Below are 21730 nucleotides of genomic sequence, written 5' to 3' on the forward strand. Positions count from 1 at the left end.
TCATGTCCTCAAATCTTTTCTGGAGCTGGTCATGTTCCTCAGCCAGATTTCTGTATCTGGTCTGTATCTGCTCGAGATCTTTTGTCAGGTTGTTGTTGTTGGTCTGTATCTGCTCGAGATCTTTTGTCAGGTTGTTGTAGCTGGTCTGTAAGTCATTTCTCTCTCTAGTCATGTTATTGTAATTGCTTTGTAACCGGCCCATCTCTATTTTCCTCTCAGAGTTCCCCTTGGTGACTGTATTTGGTGCATAAACAATAAATGAATAAACAATGTTAACCACCATCACATTCAGTGTTTGAGCAACATGTGAATTAAGTACTCACACAGGAAAACCAGAACTAAGAGTCCAGCCAGGAGGAGAAGACACAGCAGACACAAAAACACTGCAGCACCTCTGCAAAAATTCTTCCTTTCATCTCGAGCATCTGAAGGTAGAAGGCAGTATGTGTCACATGTGTTTCTCAATTGGAAATCAAATACATTGTTCGTGGCCCAGTCATCTTAAATACTATTATGATCTATAATACTGACCATGTAAAGATGCCTTTGTAGCATGTTTCCAATATATGTGATGGGGCACAAGATCTTTGTTTGTCCAAAGTTTAACTGAGGTTACTATGAGGCTTGAGCAGTGAGTTAATAAGATCATGTGGATATCTGCCAAATTTACAGTATTTTTAGTACAGATTATCCTCACACTATTCTATAACCTCTAATAAACACTAATTTCTTCTCATGTCTGTTAGTCAGTAAACAGAAGAATAAGAAAAGATGCGTGTATGCAAATCACATTTCTTTGCATTTCACATTGAGGCTCTTTGTCATATTTTGGAATAATAATAATTCATTTTCTCAATTTCTTTTGCATTTTCATTTATTTATTTATTTACTTTTATGAAGTAATCATGAAGTAAACAATGACTCCTACCCCATGCAGGACACTTTAACCACACTGGACAGCTCCTTCAGCGACAGACTCCTTCACCCAAAGTGTGTGAAAGAGTGATATCGCAGGTGCTTCCTCCCTGCAGCTGTCATACTGTACAACAAGCACTGCTCCCAGTAGTTATTATTTAACTTAGTTAACATCTTGTTAATTAGTGCCAGTTTATTTTGGTCTTAAGCAAAAATCATCCTCCGCCCAACACTTGCGCTTTAGGCCTACTCAAAAGCTCTCATACCCTCTGCATTTTTGTTCTTGGTATTAGTCTTTGTTTTCTTTAGGCAAGTTGTTTTATATTTTAAGGAACCTGCAGTCAACACTCCTTACCTGTGTGTATGTGTTCATTACCCGAGCATGCAGGTCTGGTCCTGTTTGGCTCCAGGTTACGCATCCTAACATTTTCATAAATAGCGTCTGAACTTTCATCCATTCTTTGCATCTTGATGTAGTAATAAGTTGATCAGCTGTATTGCACGCTCAGTTTGGTCCAGTGGTACATGAAGCTGTCAAAGTCTGGAGAGTGCACTTCTGAAATGAGAGAAAAATATATCCTCAAACAAATAAGTACCTTCTAAACAAGATGTAACACACTACTCACACACCAGACACCCTTATTAACAGGAAACTGCTGGTGAAACCACATGTAGTTTCTGTTCTAACATTCAATATCTGTTTATTATTTTTAGATGCATATCTGATGAGCTGAAGAGGAAGCAGTGTGATTTTTAAGCTTGAAAACTAAATTGCACTTGATGTATTTGGATTTAGCTGATAAACAAGTGAAAATAAAAATGGACTCTTTAAATTTGTTATTAACTGATTTTATTTATTTAGGGTGTATTCAATTCCTATGACAGGATATTGTGGATTGGACTGACTGACAGTGAGAGAGAGGGGAGGTGGAAGTGGGTTGACGGGACTGTAGCGACAATAACGTTCACACATTAAATGCAGCACTGAAAGAGAGACTGAGACTGTGGTGGGGCAGAATGTCTCTAATATTTGATCAAAAAGGAACAAACAGTTCCTCTTTTGTGAGCAGGGATGTAACTCTGCTGAGTGCAGATCTTCTAAATATAATATATGGCTTATTTGCAGTTTGAACCTTGTGGAGGAGGCAAGTGTTTTGTGCTCTAAGGAAATCTATCTACTATTCTAGGGCTGCTTTGCCTGTGGACTGTGTATAATACTTGTCTTTGAGAAGCAACTCTATCTTTTAATCTTCTTCTTCTTCTTCTTCTTCTTCTTCTTCTTCTTCTTCTTCTTCTTCTTCTTCTTCTTCTTCTTCTTCTTCTTCTTCTTCTTCATCATCATCATCTTCTTCTTCTTCTTCTTCTTTTTCTTCTTCTTCTTCTTCTTCTTCTTCTTCTTCTTCTTCTTCTTCTTCTTCTTCTTCTTCTCCTCCTCCTTCTTCTTCTTCCTCTTCTTCTTCTTCTTCTTCTTCTTTAACCACTGAAATACAACTTGTTAAAAATGTCTGTATTATTTGACCTTGTCATGTGAAACTAAAATTTCAATAAAACAGTTGTTCACAAAAAAAAAAAGGGAATACAACTTGTTGATGAATTCCGGGAAGCTACGTTCATCTACAATGAGGTTCTTCATTGTTCTCTTTGAAAAGAGGGTGAGACTAAGCAGTTGTCTACTGCAACAAAACAATGTGGCTGAAACTAGCCTAACCAAACAATGTGGTGGCCTACACTGAGGAGAAGCTTCTTGTGGAAGAAGGGTAATAATAATAATTATAACTTTATTCATACAGCACCCTTGAAAACAGAATTTGACAGATGAAGCAATGGATATACACTACAACTACAAAATACGACATACACTATGAAAAAAAATAAAGAGTTGTTAAAAAGATTAAAAGACAATGAAAAGATGACATCACATAAAAGCAAATCTGCTGAAATGAGTTTTAAGAAGTGATTATGATTATGTGAACCAATCTCATCAGCTAGGCCCTGATGGCAAAAGCACGGTCACTTTTAGATCTGAAGTAGATTTGAAGTCTTGACTTTGTAACAGCCAGAAGGGCTCCACCTGAGGATCTAAGACTGCAGGCTGGCTTGTACAGGATCAACATTTCTGTTACATAACTTGGTGCTAGACCCAGACGTGCTTTAAAAATGATCAGTAAAATCTTAAAATCAATTCTAAAACAAAGACGGAGCAAATAGAGAGAAGCCAGGATTCAGGTGATGTGATATTGTCTATTAAAATCAGTAAGACGCCGAGCTGCTGCATTCTGAACTAGGTGGAGGACTTTAGTTTTATACTGCAGAGGAGGGAGTCACAGTAATCTCGTCTGGAGACATTAAGAGCATGAATGATTTTTTCCAGGTCAAAGTGGGAGAGCACTGGCTTAAGAAGCAGGACCGGACAACCTTTTTGATTTGTGGTTCGAAACTTAAATCCCACTCAAATAGTACTCCTACATTTCTTGCAGAGGGCTTCTTGTTGGTGGAAAGGGACTGAACACTGTGTTTTTGAGCTGTTGAGTTGAATGTACTTTTGAACTATTCTATAGTTGACATCACTGAGACAGTACAGGCTTCTGTGGTCGCTGGGTCACAGGGCAAGTTGTATCTGGGTGTCATCTGTGTAGCAATGAAAAGAAACATTGTGTTGGATGATTTGGCCAAGTACAAGCATGTAGATGGTAAATAGAAAATGGACCTTAAAATTGAACTTTTCGTTATACCACAGAAAATGTTGTCTGTGGACAAAGTGTAATAACTGAGCTGTAAGTTTATAAAGAAATATTTACTTACATGAATTCTGCAGGTGTTGAAATGATCTTAAACTTCTACTATCCATGATATCACCAAGACAGTGAATGGTTGATTTATCCCAAAGGTATGGGGAAAAGGATGTCCACCTGTTATTAATATGGAAAATAAGTCCATGCCATTGTTGTCTTTTCAAAATGTTTCCAAATAGAAATGGTATGGGCTATTAATTAACCAAAGTCTTCATTCATTAATTAGTCTTCGTACTGTTTAAAAGCAGGCAGTTCAGAGTTAAAAACAATGCATTTGTGATATGATACACTCATATCCAGAGTTTCCACGGAGGTTACGTTTACACCCAGCGTGACATATGAGAAAAAGCAGTGTGGAAAAGATGAAGTTGGTTAAGACTGTCCAGTTTAAAATTGAAGCGTCAGCACATCCAAATCTGAGGCCATGGTGCTCTGCCGGTTATAATATCTCAATCTTAAATAGTGCAAAAAGAAATTTGGTTCATTAATAGCTCAAACCATTTCATTTTGAAAAAGATGAATGAATGGACAACAAAATGGTGCAGACATACCTAAGATTTTTAAAAAAAACATCAATGAAAAACATGTGGACAACTTTTTATCAACCATTCTCTGCCTTGGTGATATCATGGATAGTAGATGTTTAAGATCATTTCAAGAGTTATGATCCTTGCTGATGTCTGTGATTTCAGAGAATTCCCAACCTTAGATTGTCCACGTTATGACAAGATTGAGACGTTGTTTAAACTTCCAAAACATCATGGTTCATCTAATCTTACAGCGTGAAAAACACTCACACTTTCAGGGATTACACTGGGTTATTTTCATCCCGTAACCTGATTTATTATATATATTTTATTTATTATAAATTCCTCCATAGGTTTCATTTGATAACGATGAAGGCACATCACATGAAAAAGGACTACACCAATTTGTCGGTTGTGTACAACAAATTCGATAGGAACTTATTTCTATTCATTTTGGATTGTGACTACTTTTCTCTCTGGTGTGACTGCCTGTCAGAATTGATTTTCCTAATCGGTGGCTCTTCCTGTAATATGAATCTTCATCAGAAACGTCTCTGGGGGTTTTGCAGCAGCAAAGAAACTGGCATTAAGATGGCAGCTCTTTAATTCTCTGTCGATAAATCAAAGGTCTTTTATTTTATTACATATTTTAATCAATCAATATTCATCAGCAAAACAGTTATAAACACGAAGTGCAGGACTGTTTTCTCAAGACTATTAGCGTTTTATTTCATTTCTTCATTTTATTTTCTCTTTTTAATTTAAATGTTATACATTGATATTTGAAAATATTTGTATGTATACCATATGTAATTATACATCTGTGTATAATCTTAGAATGGTATTGGAAAAAGAACAAATAGTAAGTTTTAATAAACATTCATTTCATACACATATTTTTGAAATTGTTTTTTTTTCAGGAAGTAAAAAAAGTGATAACATTCATTAGAAATTAATCAAAGTACAGATACATAAGAAAAAAAACGCCATTTACAAAGGTAGGATACTACGGGGTGGACAGTGACAGAATGAGGTTAAACCTGGTGATACTATGCACTGTCAAAAGACACTTAGTAACACTGTTATTTTGCAATAACATGAATTAGAAATTAATTAAAGTACAGATACATTAGATCATTGTCTGCAAAGAAAGCCATAAATCATAAAGTAAGTTATTTGAGTCTCATGTGTCACTTTGCCTGCAGCTTAGCAATGACCATGTTTCAGTACTGTGTTTAGCTGAAAGTGGTAAATGCATCTTATCTTCATGTTTTCCACATACAGTAGTTATATATAGTAATAGATGCCATGGTGGTCTGTAAGCTGAGTTAAGGAATCATTTTCTTTTCACAGATCCAAAAGTTTCTGTCTCCACATTTTGCATCATTCCAGCTCTTTTCATCTGTGTAAAACTTTGTTTCTAAACAGTCTTCATTTCCAATATTGTTCGGCTCCCAGGAGGGCCAGAAGCTGTAAACAAACCAGAAAGAAATAAAACTTAATAAACAACACAAACCAGTAAGCATTTAATGAACAGAAACACACAGAATGTGACCACGTTAAACTTTAAATGATTTAAAATCAAAAACATTTCCCTAAAAATTGTTGATATTGTAGCCAGCTCATAAAAATATACTGAGCTGCTTATGTGTGAACCTTATTGTCATCAGGGTCCCATCAACCCACTTCCACGTTCCCTCTCTCTCTCTGTCAGTCAGTCCAATCCACAATATCCTGTGGTATTGATTTAGGAATTCCTTGTTTTAAAAAGAAACAAACAATAATCAACACATTTTTAACCAATTTCTGGCATCCAGTACCTTGGAAAATGTCACTCTTTCACACACACACACACACACACACACACACACACACACACACACACACACACACACACACACACACACACACACACACACACACACACACACACACACACACACACACACACACACACACACACAAAAACACCTGTTCTTCTTTGGTGTTGACAATCAACAGGTCCGCCCCTCTTCTCCTACAATCGTATCTACTGTTATACCAGTTTGCCCTGTATGAAGAAATATAATAGAAACTTCTGCTGAAATACACCCATCCTTGTTGGGAGTAGTCATCTGTGAACAACAAGAAAAGACAAATCTTCGATACACCAATAATTATAAGGATTAATAAATACATTTCCACTGGAGTGTCGAAGTTGCATTATATTATTTGGAGAGAAAAAAAAGCAAAAACAGCAATAATAAAGAAATCTGTGCCAAAACAGAAAGATGATATATTACAGGCTTGGAGGTAAAGTGTTAGAACACTTTTAAACAGCAGCAGAAATCTACAGAGTCATAACAAGAAACTTGAACAGGCTGCAGTTCCCACATACTGGCAGGGTTAAAGGACTAGTTCACAATTTTCCACATCTGTCCTAAAACAATAGTCTGGTACCAGATACTTAGCTGCATATCAATCTTCTCTGCTGCTCATGTTGTCAGTTGTGAAAAATGGACTGAAAAACCTTTTGTGACTGCTTGCTGCAGTTTAGCTTTCAAACTTACCAAAATCAGACAGCTTCTTCTTCAGCTCATCTCTCTCCTCAGTGAGAGTTTTAATCCTGGCCTCCATGTCCAGTGTCGCCTTCTCTGAGAGCAGAAAGAGTAATATGAAGTTGCCATGAAACAGCATCACAGCATGTCCACAGGTAAAGCGATACTGTAAACTGTTGATAAAAGAAAGCCTAAATATCTCAATAATTAAATAAAGATCAGAAAAAGAGAGATTAGATAATAAATAAAATAAGATAATAATAAATATAATTGTATAATAAAGTGGCTGTATCCTGTATCTACTAACTATAAATTATAACTAAACTATAAGTGTCACTCTTATGCTGGCATTTGATGTTAATAAAAATGATTTTTCCAGTATTGTGCGTAAAAACTGCCTTTTCACTTCCTAGCGTCCAAGTTGTGTGGCCCACTGAACATGAGCAGTCGTGTTTCTCCTGCTGTCCCTGCCCACAAGTTCCCGCTCAGCCCAGAGACTTTAACTTAGGATGCATCATGCACTTTAAACTTGCTTTTTAGGCTTGAGGAGAATTTTACAAATATGAAACCTTCATGGATTAAAAAATCATACTAGTAAGAGTCATACGTGTTTTTTCAGTGGCAAATTCTTTCCTTCTTCTGCAGCTATTGAGACCCAAAGATAGAAACTTTTACTTGAAAAAAACTGAAACTATGGAAGATATCTGCTTCATTTGACTACCTCAGGTGGCTGAATGATCATATTATCTTCAGATAAACTTTTAAATACATTTTTGCTCAAAATTAAAACTGGATTTTGTCCCCATCACTTACATTGTAAGCGTGTTTGGAGGTGATCTTCTAATGGTCAGTATGAACAGGAGAAATGATAAAGGCAAGAAAAACTGCTTCAGTGTTCATTTGTCTTCCTAGTTATTGTTTTAAGAGTGATTTGAAAAATTGTGAAACATCTAACTTTGTAACTTTGTATACACCCTAAATAAACAATGATTACAGGATCAGTTAATAAAAAATTTAAAGAGAATCAGTACATTTTTATTTTCATTTATTTATCAGCTATATCTTAATAAATTGACTGCAGTTTAGTTTTCAAACTTACCACAATTAGACAGCCTCTTCCTCAGGTCATCTCTCTCCTCAGTGAGAGTTTTAATCCTGGCCTCCATGTCCAGTGTCGTCTTCTCTGAGAGCAGAAAGAGTAATGTGAAGTTGCCATGAAACAGCATCAAAACATGTTCACAGATAAAGAGATACTATAAACTGTTGATAAAAGAAAGAGCCTACTTAATTAACAAAGTGAAGAAAAAGGATCGGAATAATTATTTTGGTTGTTTTACATTTTCACTTCATGTTGGCATTTGATGTTAATATGGGTGACATTTACAACGGCAAACATATTGTGTGTAAAAACTGCTATAGCTTATTTGTGTCTGCTTGGATTTTTTAATTCAGTTCAGCTCAATTTTCAGTCCCTCCTTACTCATGATACACTCAAGTACCACAGAGAAACCTTTACAAAGGGACATCAATGTGTTTGTAATGAGTGTCAAAGCTAACCTGGACTCTGTGTTTCACAATATCAACAATATCATTCAATATATTATACCCAACATACATGAAAAAAAGTCATTAAATTCATTGGCAATCTCTTTTGTTGTGGTTATCTTTTGTTGTGGTTATTTTTTTTAATGAAACAACACATTTTTGTGGCTGCTTGGTGCAGTTTAGTTTTCAAACTTACCACAATCAGAAAGCTTCTTCTTCAGCTCATCTTGCTCCTCAGTGAGAGTTTTAATGCTGGCCTCCATGTCCAGTGTCTTTTTATCTAAAGAGCAGAAAGAGTAATATGAAGCTGCCATAAAACAGCATCAAAATATGTCGATAGATAAAGAGATACTGTAAACTGTTGATAAGAGAAAGAGTCTAAATATCTCAATAATTAAATAAAGCCAAGTAAAAGAGAGATTGGATAATAAATCAGAATGACAAAAAAGCGTTGTTACTCAAACTGCATTTGATGTTGATACAGGTAATTTCCCAAAGAGGAAAACCTTTACTTAAAAAAATTGAAACTGTGGACGACATCTGCTTCATTTGACTAACTCAGGTGGCTGAATGATCATATTATCTTCAGATAAACTTTTAAATACCTTTTTGTTAAAAATGAAGACTGGGTTTTTGTGCCCGATCATTTTTATTGTAAGCGTGTTTGGAGTTGATCCTTAGACAGGTAATACCTGTCAGCCTACTGGCAAGCCAAATCAGGTTGTTAAACCTGCTCCTCTACAGCCAATCCCTGCCATTGGACAGCCATTTGAGCATCTGATCATTGATTGTGTGGTGCCCCTGCCATATCACACTCGTGAGTCTGTGTCTCTACTGCAGCAGAGCTCCCCTGCCAAGCCAATGTTGGTCTCTGGCCCTGTTGTGACTTGTTTATCAGCTATATCCTAATAAATTGCAGTTTAGTTTTCAAACTTACCACAATCAGACAGCTTATTCTTCAGCTCATCTCTCTCCTTAGTGAGAGTTTTAATCCTGGCCTCCATTTCCAGTGTCTTGTTATCTAAAGAGCAGAAAGAGTAATATGAAGCTGAGATTTGAGAATTCAGTTCACCAAAATGTTCACTCCCTTCCCAGAAACAGAGAGTCTGACAGCAGCTCCTCAAAGCTCTATAACTCAGACTACAGCCTAGCTCTATACCGCAATTCATGGTAGACATCCTACCTATGTTACTGATTATTTGTAATATTGGTTTAAAATCAATAAGAACTGAGAAAGAAATAATTTTCACTCACTGATATGATCTTGTAATTCATCTCTCTCTTTGGTGAGGTTGACATTGACAGCCTGTAAGTGTTCTTTCTCATTCTCTAACTGGCTCGTCTTTTGCATCAGGTTGTGATTGAGGCTTTTCATGTCATTGTAACTGCTCTGCAGCTCGTCTCTCTCGCTGGTAAGGTCGGAAATTTCCCCCAGCAGTTGATTTCTTTCCATGATCCTGTTGTTTTTGTCTTGACTGGCTGCAATAGCAAGAGACCAACATGGATTTATCACCCACATCATATATTTTGGTAATGTATCATAGTTGGCGAAGTGAATTTAGAAAACTTACACAGGACAAGCAGGACAATGACTGCAATGAGGAGGAGAAGACACAACAACCCCAGACACACTGCAAAAGCCTTGAGAGGGTTTCTCTTTGTTGAACGTACATAGACTGGAGCATCTGTGGGAACAAATGATCCATGCTAGCTAATTCATTTGAGCCCTACTCTAATTTAGGATTTTCACTTAAAGGATGGGTTCAAGAAGTTTCAAGTATGTCTTAAAACAACAGTCAGGTGTCTACATCAACACTAAAGTAGGTTTTTCTGGCTGTAATGATTTCTGTTCATATTGACCATTAGAAGATCTCTTGTCTCTTGATCTCTGTCTACAGTATGAGTGATGGGGAAGAAAATCCATAGTTCTTCTTTTAGCAAAAATGTATTTAAAGGTTAAATAATAATATAACATGAGGCTTCAGCTGTCTCAGTAAGTCATAAGTGGATATCTTCCACAGTTACAGTCTTTTTAGGACAAAGTTCTCTCTTGTGTCTCAACAGACAGTTTTTCCCTGTTCAGGTGAAGTAGGATCGTAACAACAAGACAGAGTTTGTGACATAAAAGACTAACTTTGAATGTACATTATGAAGAGATCCTTTAATGGCCAGCATGAACAAGGAATGATTACAGCAAACAATAAATGTTCAACTGGATACTTCATACTGGGTCCTTTAATAAATAGTCAATTTTATGGAGTTCTTCTATTAAAAATGAATCATTATAGTAGTTAGTTGGTAAGGTTACTTTGAAAATATAATAGGTTACAGATTAGTACTTGCCCTTTTTAAACATGTAAAAAGTAATGTAACCATTTCAATTACTTAATCAAAGAAAACAATTTAGTTACTTTTTGATGAACCCAAAACTTCAGTTATTTTTCATAGATACTAACATGATTTATAAGGGAGATCATTCCTTATGAAGCAAGATTTTTCGCTCATTTGAAAATTTATTCATTAGTTCATGTAGATTTTGGAATATTTACATTTAAGCTCATGTGTGCTCCAAATAAGCCCAGGTCATGATTTATTTAGAAATATTTAAAAGAAATATTGTTTTCAAATAATTAAAAACAGCAATATATGTATTCAGTAATATGTTAAATATTAAGAAATGAGGAAAAAATCCTCCTCCTCCTGAGCGAAATCTTAAAGGTCTGACTTCAGAGGTAACCCCCTTTATAATCATCAACATTTTCAAATGTACCTGTAATTTAATTACACCATTTTTTCTCAGTAACTGTAATGGATTACAGTTACATTCATTCTGTAATTAAATTATGTAACACCATTACATGTAACTAGTTACTCCCAAATACTGCTTTTATGCATGTTTAAAAATGCCATGGCTTTGTAGCCAGATTGTTTTTTTATATCCGCTTTTTAACCACATTTCATATCTGAAAAACAAAATGCATCAAGATAAAATGTAAAATTACAAATACTGCTAATAAGTAGGTAATCTTACAGTTATGTTATCCTACGTACAGTATATTAACATATGAGACAAACACACAAACAGACAGACAGACAGATTGATACTTTGCTGTTGGTCCTTTATGTCGTCCTGTAATTTCGGTGGTGGCGGATTCTTCTCTCTCCATAATTCGTCAGAAATGACATAAACATTGCCTGCATTATCACAGTCAGCGTTTCCATCCTTCTTATATCTAACTTTTTTGGTGAGGTCGGACATCACTGCACAGTCTCACTACACTACAGAAAATGTTTGGCTGCCAGATGTACTCTGTTCTTCTTGGACCAATTCTACAAGAAAACAAGTGGATTTTATATGACTGTGCTTTTAGAAATGCAGAAGTAACTTAATATTACATTTGATTAAAGGGAAGAAAATAGAGGAAATTCACACAGTGTTATCAATTTTTTAAAAAGTGATCTGGATGGCTGCAGCAAGTAAAACCAGTAAGAAATGAAAGAACTAAGCCAGTATGCTGTACAGTCATTAATCAGTATGTTTTTTTTCTGCTACTTACAAAAAGGCTATTTTCTCTTTTCCTGTCTTTCAGTGAAGCAGATATTCATGCAAAAATAATAAACTGATGAGCAAATGGTAGAACAGAAACTGCATGTGGATACATAATTTTAGTAGGCAATGATCAACTTCCATAAGTTACAGTATACAAATGGAGAGTACTCTCATGTAGCTAGTGGTCACCTAAAATAATGACCAGCAGTTTCCTGTTAATAAGGGCATCTGGTGTGTGAGTAGTGTGTTACATTTTGTTTAGAAGGTACTTATTTGTTTGAAGATATATTCTCTCATTTCAGAAGTGCACTCTCTAGACTTTGACAGCTTCAGGCACCACAGGACCAAACTGAACCTGCAATACAACTTATTACTACATCAAGATGAAAAGTTTATGAAAACGTTAGGATGCGTAACCTGGAGCCAAACAGGACCAGACCTGCACATTCATATAATGAACACATACAAACAGGTACAGAGTGATGACTGCAGGTTCCTTAAAATATAAAACAACTTGCCTAAAGAAAACACAGACTAATACCAAGAACAAAAATGTGGAGGGTAAAAAGAGCTTTTGAGTAGGCCTAAAGGGGAAGTGTTGGGCAGTGGATGATTTTTGCGTAAGACCAAAATAAACTGGTTTCATAAAAAAGGGACGAGAACTGATGGTGAAAAATTTTTTTTTCATCTCTTACAAAGTTATTGCCCCACCGCTAACATCATCAGACTTCTGCAGTCACTTCACACAGTTCCTAGCAGGATATGACTGATGGTTTATGCGACTAAGAGCTGCACCACACAGAACCTCTTTCCCCTCGAACATTTGTCAAGTTATCTTAATTACATTCCTCATGCACTCCTATTTTTAATGAGAAAAGCGCCAATAAGTTATGTTCACTATTTGACGGTCAAAGCCTATAACTGCTTAAACACTCCCTTACCAATTTACTTAATTTTATTGCACCTGTTAAGGTTAAGGCCAGGTTCACAGCCAGAAAGCAGCTGTGGATAAATAACAACGTTCTGAGCTGTAAAAGGGCATGTAGGCAATCAGAGAGCAAAAGTGGTAAAGGTCTGGGGCCTCATGTACAAAGACGTGTGTGGATTTCCTACTGAAACATGGCGTACGCTCAAATCCAGAAAACGTCATACGCACAAAAAAATCCAGATGTATGAATCTGTGCGTACGCATGAATCCAAGCACATTTCCTTTGTACATCCCAATCAACGTGGAATTGAGCGCACACCCGACCCCTCCCTGTCCACGCCCCCATTTAAATACGCAAATCATATTTAAATGGGCCCTGCACCTGAGATTCTCCTCTCTGCACGATCAGAAAATTAAAACAAAAGAATGAGTAAAACGGGAAAAAAGAAGAACTTTACAGAAAGCTAATTGGAGACGCTACTCACTGAAGTGGAGGCGCGCAAAAATGTACTCTTTGGTCCGACATCAAGGTGGATGTGAAGCGGAGAACGGCTGCCCGACGCCAAAGTGTGGCCAAAACAGGCAGGGGGGACAGAGAAGAGGGGCCCACTCCGTTTGAACAGAGAGTCGCCGCAATCGTGGGTGACACTGCTTTCTCAGGGGTGGTGGGAGCACATGTGGGTGACTCTGATTACCCCCAAGGATCAAACAGTATTGTTGCAAATTAATGCAGAAGTGCGCAGGGGAAAAGGTGACGCTGATTAAGACATTTCACACTTTACGCACAGGGTTATTAACATGAGTACTCTGCACACAGAGTTTGTTAGAAAAATCTGAAGCTATAGTTTAACCAGCAAGTCACTAACTTTAACCACTGACTACTAACGATGCTGTGAAGACGGGATAGTATTTGGGGGCGCACATGCTCAATGATGCGCATTGAGCATGTGCGCCCCCATATACGGGGATTAATATTACCCATCGCGCACAGTGCCAGCTTGTCTGTTCCCAACCATGCTGTTACTCAGAATCGTGCGTTGAACCAGGCCACCTCGCCACAATGTTGGTTAATTGCATTTGCGCATCACATATGATCTGTACATTGATCGAATGAAAATGTTTCCTGTTGACATATACAAATTCATTATGTGATGGCGCTTTAATAGCAATGTGTGTGCAGTCGATAGCTCCGATTACATTAGGAAAACCGGCTCTCGCTGCAAATTGCGCTTTAATGTTGACCTGTTCAGCTGCATTGTATGGGAATTTGATATAGACCTGGCTGACATGCGGATAATTCCGTCCCACACGGCTGGCATGGCTCGGCTCAGGTCGACTGGCACAGTCCCGATCGGTCCGCCAGCTCCCTCTGGAATGCCCCGGTTGCAAGGAACCCCAGTGTGGTCAGCACCTGTATGGATACAGGCAGCGCATGGCTCCTCGCTGTGTCGCGCTCCAAGGCCGGCGGCAGCTCTGCGCATAGTTCCAGGAGGATTGCCCTCGGGAACCTAAAGCGGCTGATGAGCCAGTTGTCATCATGTGCCATTAAATCCTCTGTCTCTGAACACACGCTCTCTTCGTATTACACCATGTACAATGTCTTCTAATACTGCTAAAGCAGCCAAACGTGCGTACGCCAGCCATGAAGTTGGCGTGAGGCACCGCACATTTCCACGGTCATTTCACTCTTGATACATCTGAACTTTGTCGTGAAAAAGAACGTACGCCACGTTTTTGTGCGTATGCACCCTTTGTACATGAGGCCCCTGGTCTTCAGGTTGACTATGGTATTATGAGGGACTAATTATCTAATACAACAACATGGTTAGGGATGCAAGAAGGCAGTATTATTCAGAACTCATTCAGAGCCATCAACACAATCCGAGAATTTTATTTAAGACTGTCGACCAACTGGTTAATGCACCTTCTCCTTGTGCTCCAGTTGAGAGCGATGCAGACTGTGAAATGTTTTTATCTTATTTTACTAACAAAGTGGAGTCCATCAGAGAATCGATTTCTCCCAGCGCCACTTCAAGCCTCAACCACATCAAGAGATTTTTAAGCAGTTTTACCCCATTACTTTATTTAGCTGTTAGAGAGAGCATCACATATGAGAGTGTCATCCAGCCCTCTTGATGTGATACCAACAAAGTTTTTATTGAAAGTAATGGGATCTGTTGCCCCCTGTTTACTCTCTGTTTTTAACTGTTCCCTGTCTAATGATTGTGTCCCTGATTATTTTAAAACTGCGTGTGTTTATCCATTGCTAGAAATGAATTTATGTCCAACATTTGATAAAAATTAGGGTGAAAGCAACTTCTCTCTGTCTTTTGAAAGGTTTCAATCAGGCTTTCGCTAGTATCACAGCACTGAGACTGCCCTGCTTTAGGTTGCCAACAATCTTTTAATGGCGGGGGTCAGGTTTAGGGCCAATTTTATTCTCAGTATATATGCTCCCTCTTGGACAGATCATTGAAAAGCATGGTGTTTCTTTTCATTGTTATGCTGATGATGCACAATTGTACCTGCCTGTGAAATCCACTGAGCCTGGAACTCTTGAGTTCTCTTATTGACTGTCTTAATGACCTGAAAAATTGGATGGCAAACAATTTCCTTCAACTGAACTCAAATAAGACAGAGTTCATTGTCATCGCGTCCCAGCATATGAGAGAACAACTCCAGCCATCTGCTGGTGCCCTTTCAAAAAACATCAAGACTGTTGCAAAAAATCTCGGTCTGTGGTTTGATACCAATTCAAATTTTGAGCAGCACACCACAAAGCTTGTCCAATCGTGTTTTTACCATCTTAGAAACATAGCTCAAATTTTTAAAAAAAATGTAACTTTTAATGACACTGAGACCCTTTTACATGCTTTTATCTCATTAACCTAGATTACTGCAACCGTTTTTTTACCTGCTTGAGCCAAAAGTCTATAAATCAACTCCAAACTGTAAAGATTTCAGCTGCCAGGCTTTTAACCAGAACTAAGACACAGGATCATATTACGCCTGTTTTAGCACATTTACACTCACTCCCAGTAAGTTATTATATTATTATAAGATTTTATTGATTACTTTTAAAGCTATTCGTGGTCTTGACCCCTGCTAAGTTTCTGACAATTCAATACCCTATGCTTTACGCATCGCAAAAAAGTCATATGCAATGAGGCGAAACATAAACAAGAGTAACCACCTAACCATACAACAGAACAAGATACTGTAAAGTAAGGCTGCAGCTATCGATTATTTTAGTAATCAAGTATTCTATAAATTATTTCATCAATTAATTAATTAACAGATGTAAAAACACTAGAAATTATTTCCAAATATTAAAAGTAGTTTAGGGCACAAGGAACAGGAATTAATGTGACTTAAAATATTCATCAGAGTATTTTTAGCTATTTGGTTTGATAATGAATGAATCATTCTTAATATCTCACATAAGAATACAATTTAGCCTACATAATGTCAGACTGTATCTGCTGCTGAAGCAAAGAGAGGAAACATAGTTAATGCTGAGATCTATCTGATCCAAATGTTGCATTTATAACCACTGAAGAAAACTAATAGTGTGTGGATTTTTTTTTGATAAAAGAGGATCTTTCATTATGTCCAGTGATCATCACACAGTTTGTTCATGTTATTCTGAGCTTCAGTGATAAATCGGAGTCTATAATCATCCACAATCAGCTTCACTATACTTATATACAAACTATACTTTTCACAATTAAAATGCAGCTAAAATCATCATTATGTGTTTAATGTAGCTACAGTAATAATGATCTCTGTTTGTTAGAAGCTCTGCTTTAAAACCAGATAGGAAATAAAAAGCCTCGATGTTTCTAGTGACCTATAAAAATTTAGCTAGCCTATATTTATATATTTTTTTAACTTGTTGCTTTATTGTAAACTCAGGACTTTTGTCCTTGTCGGGATCCTGTAGGAATGATGACTTTTTTTCGGTGAAGTGATTGGTCAGAGGACAAGGTTTTGACAGGTTTGGATTTTAATCTGGAACGCTGTTCACCATCAGTTACCATGGTGATTTACCTCGGTAAGAAGTGAACCACCGTCGTAGTACTGAAAACCCTGAGTTGAACCTGAAGTTACCTCGCTAATCCCAAATCCTGCTTGTAGTACAGGCCCCAGGTCAGCCTAGTCAGTAATCTCTTTTAAATCTCTTCTTAAAACATACTTTTATCGGAGAGCCTTTCCTGATTTTATTTGAGTTTTATCTTTTTTATCTGTTTTGTTTTCTATCTATCTCCTGTTATATATATATTTTTAATGTCTATTTAACGGTACAGTTTTATCCTGTATTATTACTTATTATTATTTATTTTGTTTGTTATCATTATTATTATTATTATTATTATTATTATTATCATTATTATCCGCAAAAAGCTGAGATTCAGTTCTGAGGTCCCCAAACTGGACACTCTCTTCCTCCTGGTTGTGCTTTGAGACTGTGTCCATGAAAATCACAAACAGAATCAGAGACAAGGGACAACCCTGGAGGAGCAGAGCACCCGCTAAGAACAGGTCTGACTTACTGCCGAGAATGCAAACACAGCTCTCACAGCAGTTGTATAGTGAAAGAATGGTTCGCAGCAACGGCCCTGGTGCCCCATACTCCCGCAATACCTCCTGCAATGGAGACATGCACCAACGGCCCTGGCCCCGTAAAATTACCCTGAAGTTCCTGCAGGGGAAATGGGGCTATGACCCCCTGAGGGACACGGTCGTAAGCCTTCTCTAAGTCCACAAAAGTACTGTCCCCGACCCTTATGCGACATTGAAGAAGCACGTCAACCATGACAATGACACAATGTGCAGAGCTTTCAGCATCTCAGGAGGAATCTCATCCACCCCCGGTGCCTTGCCCCTGAGGAACTGTTTAACTACCTCAGAGACTTCTGCCAGGGATATGGGTGAAGATTCCCCTGGATCATCTAGCTCTGCTTCCTCCATAGAGGACATGTTGGTCTGGTTTAGGAGTTCCTCAAAGTGTTCCTTCCACCGCCTGACAATATCCCCAGTCGAGGTCAGCAGTCCTCTGCTGAGAACAGCCTGGACAAAGCCCTGCTTCCCCTTCCTAAGTTAGGCTAGCCAGAACTTCTTTGAGGCTGAAAGTCCCTCTCCATGGTCTCATGGAGAACTCCTTCCACACCCAGGTTTTTGCTTCAGCGACCACCTGAGTCGCTGCCTTTTTGGCCAGCCTGCACCTGTCTGCTGCTTCCGGAGACCCCTGAGCCAGCCAGGCCCTAAAGTTCTCCTTCTTCAGCTTGACGGCCTCATGGTTCTTGGGTTGCCACCCCGATAGGCACTGATGAGCCTCCAGCTGCAGCTCTGAGCGGCTGCCTCTACAACTGAGGTCTTGAACACGGTCCACTTGGATTCCATGTCCTCAAACTCCTGTGCAGGAGACTTTCCTCCTAAAGTGGGAGTTAAAGATCTCACAGACCGGGCCCTCCGGCAGATGTTCCCAGTTCACCCTCACTACTCATTGGTGTTTCCCAGGTCTGCCACCTGATCCAACTCATCACCAGGAGGTGATCAGTGGACAGCTCTGCTCCTCCCTTCACCCAAATGTCTAAGACATGTGGCTGCCGGGCTGATGACACAACAACAAAGTTAATCATGGACCTTTGTTCTAAGGTGCTGTGTTACCAAGTAAACTTATGAGTAGCCTTATGCCCATCAAGAGAGTCCAAGAAGACGAGTACTCTGAATTGCTGTTTAGTGCATATTCACAGACAACAGTCAGAGTCTTCCTTCCAGCAACAGGAAGTTGCAAAGAGCCACACCAACTTGATATGATTATACCCAAACAGACGTGATCAGTATCAGAATAAACATTTTCTTTGGTTCTTTTTCACGCAGGAACATAATGTTCAGACACGCACACAAAAATAATATCTACAACTATAACAAAGCATTTTAACCTTTCAAAAGTTCACACAAGCATTTATACATATTCATACAATCATTTCCCTCACAGGTTTCAGTGAAGGGAAACAGGTTCAGTCTTCCTGAAATGTATAAAAAAAGGGAACAGTGCATCATAATGACTTCTGCAAAGCTGCAGAACACAATATGGACAGAGTATTAGATGAAATAGACAAAAGAGAAATTACATTTTTGTATTTAAATGTGTGATTGTTGTGATGGGGAAAACTCATTCGGCTCTACCCTTACTTGCATTACCACAAAACGTAAGATATTTTGACCCATGAAGCTACTATGAGTGTGATTTTGAAGCAGCTGAATTGAAATAGTATTAGTATGAGCTAGTAGTAGAAAAAATAAAATAACAAATAAAAAGTATTTACGCTTCTGTTTAAATTGCAGTGATGTGTCAAAAATATCTTTTGTGAAGAAGGCCTATAGTGTGTATTAAATGTTTAGTCCTCCATGTCATGTATACATTTACCTGCAGAAAAGGATTCTAAGTCATAACATGTCAATCTTCAAGTCTTCTCTCATGGGGTTGTGTTTTTGGTCCAATTGTATATGTTACTGTTACTAACAGTGACACTGTTACTAATAATCAACTGAAGAAAGTTTTTTACAGACTCCAGCTTTTCCAAATTATCCCATTATTACAGTTTTGTGAATTTGTGCATTGCAGGATCTGCCCAATCTTTCACATTTTGAAGCAGTTAAAAAAATCATCATATTGGCTTTTTCTGATCCATACCTGGTCCAGATCAAGTGATAAAAAAAGGAATTCAGATTGACAAAGACTACATATGTTGAACAAAAATAAGAATAACCACCTTTTTTGGCTTAAAAATATGAAATACATTCTTTGCTATTTCTATGTAAACTAGTCTTTTATAAATAAAGCTGATACAAACATATTTATTGTATAGTTGATCAAAAAATCCAGAGACTTTGTTTCAAAGCTGCTGTTCATGTTGGCATGAATTTCTTTTTTTGAAATATCTTCCAAAAGCTTGTTTAGGCTACAAGAAAATGGTCAAGTCCAGCATGACATCTGATAGAAGAGCAGTTGAAATGCATTTAATCTGTGAAGATGAGTGAGTGGACTGATCATTTCAGCTGGGTACTGCCATGTCTCTTTTTATTGTAATTTAGTATTAGTAGTGATGTTATTGAATTCAAGCATATTACTATTGAATGAGTACTAAGATAAACCAAATTCATCACAAATAACCTTTGAACATACAACTGGAAACATGTTTTTCTCAGTGGAAAAAGTGTTTCAACAAAAAAGAAAAGTGGTGTCTCACAGATTTTCATTGGTGAAACTAAAGATTAACAAAGAATGTTCATTAAAAGCAAACTGTAGACCTAAATGTTATTTATCTATATAAATGTATGTAATATATAAATATTCAATATGGAAAAACGGACACCTGACCATTATTGGGTTTTGTCAAGAAAAAATGTATCTCAGCCTCACCTAAGAGGGCTTACTCATTGTTTTTCGTCAAAGGTCACTAATGATCAGGCAGACTTAGGAACAAAAAAAATCCCAAATGGTAATTGTTTTTAACTTCCTAATTTTCTGCTCTTCCCTTTTTAACACAGCCATCGACGTGAGTGCTCGGCCTCGTCCGAAAACAGACACAACTACTATATCCAGATTAAAGCATTTTGTAACACTGGCAGTATAGTAGTGAAATGAATTGTTAAGTTGAGTCTTTAATGTATGAAAGCCATTAGAAAGTAATGTCTGGGAACCTGTATGCTGAGCCTGGCATCATCACGAAGGGTCACCATGATCAACACAATAAGGAAGAGAATATGATGGACATTTATGTCAGTGCAGAGAGCCTGAGGGTGTATGACAACCCATGGATGGAGGGCATGACACCAAATACACCAGAACCTGCAGAGGTTCAGCACCCAGGTATGGGACACCAAAGTATAGTTAGGCTTCAATTTCCTCCATCATTATTAATGTTTAATTTCTATGTCAGTTTCTCTGTAGTTTGGTTTCTTAGTGTTATTCGTGGTTGTACTCTTTAAATATACTGTGTTATAGTCTCTGAAGAAGTGTTTAAATTGCTTGTATTTTATGAATTGCACCTTCAGTAGAGCTAAAACTTCCATTTTATGCATTTTTATTGTATTTCATTGTATTTTGGTCATGCTAAAATTCTAATGTTATTTAAGTTGTCAGCCGAAAGTCAGGAAAGAGGAGTCACATCCGAACGAATTTAGCGTTTCTGGGCATGCTGTGTCTTCTCCTCTTGACTGTGATCATCTACCTTGGGGTCCAAAGTGAGTTTTCCTAATTCTGTTTGGTGATGGTAATAAGAACCACAAAGAGACGAGTATGTCACATGTTGTTGATTGTATAATGATTGTAATAATGTTATAATATGGTTATATTCAGTTGCTGTTTTGTTGTTTACCTCGCTACAACAGTGGGCAAAGACAGCAGAGAGAGAAATAAATTACAGGCAATTAACACTGAGCTCAAGAGGAAAAGTCACCAGTTAGAAATCAATAACACTCTACTCACCAAAGAAAGAGATGTCTTGTGGAGGAATTTTTGTGGTGAGTGAAATATTACCACTTATATTTGATCAAATGTGTCCACTGTTTATTGTATTTTAAAATGCATCAATCCAAAAAGTCACCACAAATGATAAAAGAGCCATGATGTGTCAACAGTTTATTACCATGCAAGCTCCTCTGTGTTTCAGTCATATGTTTTTTTTTATTGTATTCAACATGTTTATCTCATAAGAGACAGCACACTCTGATCTGAGGTCATCTGTACTGTGCACGTCGACATTTAAGACAGTAAATAAACACAACAGAGTTACAAACTATTTTTATCATTCCTAACGCAAACTGGAAAGTTAAAATAGAAAGTAGGAAGCAGGTGCACTCATTGTTCATCTCTGTGTGCTTTTTGCATGGGGTCACATTGCTGATGTGTAGTTCCACCTGTGCGT

This window comes from Scomber scombrus, chromosome 2 (genome assembly GCF_963691925.1).
Source record: "Scomber scombrus chromosome 2, fScoSco1.1, whole genome shotgun sequence".
NCBI classification, from domain to species: Eukaryota; Metazoa; Chordata; class Actinopteri; order Scombriformes; family Scombridae; genus Scomber; species Scomber scombrus.